Source organism: Bos grunniens, chromosome 7 (genome assembly GCF_055505025.1).
Source record: "Bos grunniens cultivar Pamir isolate PY7600 chromosome 7, Bosgru_T2T1.0, whole genome shotgun sequence".
Lineage (NCBI taxonomy): Eukaryota > Metazoa > Chordata > Mammalia > Artiodactyla > Bovidae > Bos > Bos grunniens.
In genome coordinates, this window is record NC_141171.1 from 10553694 (window position 1) to 10559240 (window position 5547).

General features: G+C 39.4%; 1 pseudogene; it reads left to right on the forward strand.

The window, feature by feature from the left end:
- Window positions 1-3564: 3564 nt before the first annotated feature.
- On the forward strand, window positions 3565-4500 carry LOC147368355 (olfactory receptor 7A17-like; annotated as a pseudogene).
- Window positions 4501-5547: the final 1047 nt, after the last annotated feature.

Genomic DNA, 5547 nt, shown 5'->3' on the forward strand with positions numbered 1-5547 from the left:
CTTCCTCATAGATGAGATGATTGTAAATACTCAATCAAACAATCCATATTCGGTATTAAGCTCAGGTTTTAGTAAAATAAACAAATAATTAAACATATCTCTCATCATTAACAAATGGTTTATAGTGAACTAAAATGACATCTCTGAACTACAGATATAAGTATAAAATCCCTCTGAACTACAGATGTAAGTATAAAAATCCCACGTGTAATGAAGACAATGTACTTCATGCCCAACCTTTATTACCAAAAGAGCTCAGTCCCCACCGCCCCTCCCCCCATCCCCAACACACACTCTTTGTTGAAACGAGAATAGAAATATTCATAGGATTCAGGGCCTGTGCCTCCACCACAGGTCAGTGATTTGAAGATGCAAGAGACCTGATCCAGACAGGTTCCTCAGTCTTAGATTTGGAGAAAACTCTAACTCAGAGTTGAGATAAGGTGCTAGGAGATTTAGAGATCTGAAAGGAAGGCTACTTCATGGAGGAGTGAAAAACAGAGAACAGAAATGGATTCACTTGACTTCTACCCTGCTCTCTTGTGAATTGAGAATCATTAAGGAAATTTTCCTTCCTTCCTTAACAGTTTTCCACAGGGGAATTATGAGGTTTAGAGTCTGAAATAACAGAGAGAAACATGCCTAATTAGCAGATATAGGGAGTTATAAATATATCCACATTTGCAGTCTCTCAGCATGTGTAAACTTGGGCTGGAAGGGCCCTTTTCCGTCTTTGTTTGGAGTCCTAATTCTTGTTGGGGGCTGTAGCTTCACTCATTCCTGCTGTTTTGTCTCCATCACCAACCATCCAAGGGAGAATTCAGATGTCCCTGTTGGAGACCATCCTCTCAGAGTTCCCATCCAGGTGAGTCAAACAACCCAGCTGACTACACATAAGGTCAGAGAGAATGGAAGCCAATTCAATTCAAGCCAGAGGCAATAGATTACTGTATCTATTTATTTGCTTGATAAATTAATTAATGTATCTATTATAGTAGTCACATAAAATTTACAGTGCAGCAATGCTATTTACATCTTTGACCATATTTCACAGTCTTTATCATGAAATTACTATTATATCAGTGCTAGAAAAAGATGTTGAAATTGTTAAATTCACATTGATTCCTATCAGGGGTGATTTTCCCCCTGAGGACACATTGAACAATGTTCTGGGACGTTTTTGGCTGTCAACCTGGAGGAGGGAAGATGGAGACCATGGATGCTGTAAACATCTTTCAATCTACAAGACAGAGCATAAAAGAGAATGATCTGGTTCAGAAAATTAATAGCCCTGAGACTGAGTATCCCTGGGGTAAAGCATATCAGTGAGGCAGTGTGTGTGTGTGTTCAGTTGTGTCTGACTCTTTTGCGACTTCATGGACTGTAGCCCACCAAGCTCCTCTGTCCATGTTGTCATTTCCTTCTCCAGGGGATCGACCCAGGGATCAAAGTCACATCTCTGGTGTATTCTGCTTTGGCCAGTGGATTCTTTGCAATCTAGCACCACCTGGGAAGCCCAAAGAATATCTGTACTTGTGATATTTATAGCTCTCTTTGGGTTGTTTAATACTTTATGTTTATGCTAGCAAAATTAGAGTACTGTCTTTGCTACTAGTTTAAAAGTTCCAACCTTAACCATCATAACAGTTCTTAATCCCAGTCTTTTTCCCAGGCTGATAGGTAAAGACGTTTCATGTTTTCTTAAAATATTGCTCAGTTAATCTTCATTTCCAGGGTCAGTCTGTTCCCATGTCCTTGAGGCCAGTTCTTGGAATTGTGGCAGCTTTTATGTCATGGCTACAGTCTGGTCCTCATGTAGTTAACTTCTTTCACCTGATGAGGGTTTCAGTATCTATAAGACAACTCACAGGATATAGCTCAGAATATTATCTACAAACCTTTTTTTTTTTTTTATCTATAAATCTTTTTTTTAATTTAATTTTATTTTTAAACTTTACATAATTGTATTAGTTTTGCCAAATATCAAAATGAATCCATCACAGGTATACATGTGCTCCCCATCCTGAACCCTCCTCCCTCCCCATACCATCCCTCTGGGTCGTCCCAGTGCACTAGCCCCAAGCATCCAGTATCGTGCATTGAACCTGGACTGGCATCTCGTTTCATACATGATATTTTACATGTTTCAATGCCATTCTCAGGAACTAAAGGCCCTTGACTTATTGTGCTTAATGACTAAACCCCTATTATTTAGTCTGTTGGACTGGTTTCCTTTGTTTCTGCATTTTCTCACTGCTCTAAGTTCTTCTCCAGCTGAAGTTTTTCTACACACAGAAGACAAGGTGGAACACAAGGTGAAGGTGAAGACCATAAGGCTCTCCTCCATTTCAGTATCACTTATAACATCTCCTCTTTCAGTTCTGATGTCATTTATTTGAGTCCTTGCCATTCTGTCTGCTGGGTACACACTTACACACATACCTTTGCATCTCCCTCCCATTCTTACCAGAGGTTATGATTCATGTGTCACCATGTTTGCCAGTCTTACCCAAAGCACATGAAAAATAGAATACTGTACTCTCCTTTATGCTTGCTTTCTTTCTCATCATACCACTTGTCCCCATCAGAAGTGATAGATAATCTTATGTTTGCGTATATATTTTTTGATCAGTGAATTGTAGGGAGTGTTGTTTTTCAACATCTTATATTCATAACATAGGCAGTGGTGAAAATATGGTCATACTACAATTTACATTCCTGAAATAGATGGGTTTCTCATTAAAACTGTAAAATTCATCCTGCCCTCTTAGGGAAAAAGCTGATTGGGAAAGCAATTTCATATCAGAAATGGTACAGGGGAATTCATTAAAGAAAATCAGATCCATACAACAAATACAAAAATTAATTTTATATTTTTTTTAATTTTTTTTTACTTTACAATATTGTATTGGTTCTGCCACACATCAACATGAATCCACCACAGGTGTACGCATGTTCCCCATCCTGAACCCCCCTCCCACCACCCTCCCCATACCATCCCTCTGAGTCATCTCAGTGCACCAGCCCCAAGCATCCTGTATCGAACTTGGACTGGCGATTTTGAATCAGTTCTAATGAGGTGGATGAAACTGGAGCCTATTATACAGAGTGAAGTAAGCCAGAAATAAAAACACCAATACAGTATACTAATGAATATATATGGAATTTAGAAAGATGGTAACAATAACCCTGTATGCGAGACAGCAAAAGAGACACAAAAATTAATTTATTGACTGCAAAGTATACATTATATAATTTAGAATATGTGAAGAACGCAAGTTTGTGTGAATATTGGTGCTTCCCAGGTGACTCAGCAGTAAAGAATCTGCCTGAAATGCAGGAATCACAGGTTTGATCCATAGGTTGGGAAGATCCCTTGGAGAAGGGCATGGAATCCACTCGAGTATCCTTGCCTGGAGAATTCCATGGACAGAGGAGCCTGGCAGGGTATAGTCCATAGTGTTACAAAGAGTCAGACACAACTGAAGCAACTTAGCACACACACCCTCACATATTTGTATTAGTCATGTTATTTCCTTCTTTCCTAGAAGTTACTTCCATCATATGCAACCAGGCAATGACACATGGATGTCAGGATTTCTTCTTCTGAGATTTTCAGAGCAACCAGAAGTGCAGCCTCTCATATTTGGGCTTTTCTTATCCATGTACCTGCTCACTGTGTTTGGAAACCTGCTCATTATCTTAGCTGTCAGTTCAGACCCCAACCTCCACACCCCTATGTACTTCTTCCTCTCCAACCTGTCCTTTGTGGACATCTGTTTCACCTCTACCACCATCCCAAAGATGCTGTGGAACATCCAAACCCAGAATAAAGCTATAACCTATGAAGGCTGCATCACACAGATTTATTTTTTCACCCTCTCTGCAGTGTTGGACATTTTTCTCCTGACCGTGATGGCCTATGACTGCTTTGTGGCCATCTGCCACCCCCTGCACTACACAGTCATCATGAACCCCCGGCTCTGTGCACTTCTGGTTCTAATGTCCTGGATCATATGTCTCCTGAATTCCTTGTTACAAAGCTTAATGGTATTGTGACTATCCTTCTGCACAAACTTGAAAATCCCCCACTTTTTTTGTGAACTCAATCAAATGATCCAACTTGCCTGTTCTGACACCTTTCTTAATAACATGGTGATGTATTTTGCAGCTGTCCTGATGGGTGGTGGTCCTTTCACTGGTGTCCTTTACTCTTACTCTAAGATAGTTTCTTGCATACGTGGAATCTCATCACTTCAGGGGAAGTATAAAGCATTCTCTACCTGTGCATCTCACCTCTCAGTTGTTTCCTTATTTTATTGTACAATGCTAGGGGTGTACCTTAGCTCTCCTAGGACCCACAGCTCACGATCAAGTGCAACTGCCTCAGTGATGTACACTGTGGTCACACCCATGCTGAACCCCTTCATCTACAGTCTGAGAAATAAAGATATAAAGAGGGCTCTGAAAGCATTCTTTGTGAAGCAAACTACGAAATGATTAATTGTCAGAATACTGAGGAAATGCACCTGATAGCAGAAGACAAAGCTCCAGAGTCAGAAATTTTGATTATTTAATCAGATTGTTAAAGTAATATTTTTCTCTATTTATTTCCTAATGTTTTTTCCTTGACCTCAACTTCTTTATAAGGTTTAAATAACTGACTTTATCAACCTTTCTGCTCTCTGATATCCAACAGCTTTGCTCATTGTTGTTTTCATGTTTTCCCAAATTTAGTTTCAACCATGGCTCAGAAATATTTGGAAATCCCTATTTACCGAATGAAACATTTTAGAATATTTCATATTATATACATCATATTAAATACTTTTTCTGTTGTTTTACTACTGGAATTGTCATACATTATAGTACTCTGATGAAAAAAGGTACAACTGATGATGAAAGCAATTTATATAAGTTAATAATGGAGGAAAATCTGAGACCACTTTTTGCCTTTTTATCTAACATTTCTTTCTATAGCTCTACCTTAACTAATCCTACTTACAATGTCGATTGTACGTCAAGGCTGTATATTGTCACCTTGCTTATTTAACTTATATTCAGAGTACCTCATGAGAAACACTGGACTGGAAGAAGCACAAGCTGGAATCAAGATTGCAGGGAGAAATATCAATAACCTCAGATATGCAGATGACACCACCCTTATGGCAGAAAGTGAAGAGGAACTCAAAAGCCTCTTGATGAAAGTGAAAGTGGAGAGTGAAAAAGTTGGCTTAAAGCTCAACGTTCAGAAAACAAAGATCATGGCATCTGGTCCCATCACTTCATGGGAAACAGATGGGGAAACAGTGGAAACAGTGTCAGACTTTATTTTGGGGGGCTCCAAAATCACTGCAGATGGTGACTGCAGCCATGAAATTAAAAGATGCTTACTCCTTGGAAGGAAAGTTATGACCAACCTAGATAGCATATTGAAAAGCAGAGACATTACCTTGCCAACAAAGGTTCGTCTAGTCAAGGCTATGGTTTTTCCTGTGGTCATGTATGGATGTGAGAGTTGGACTGTGAAGAAGGCTGAGCGCCGAA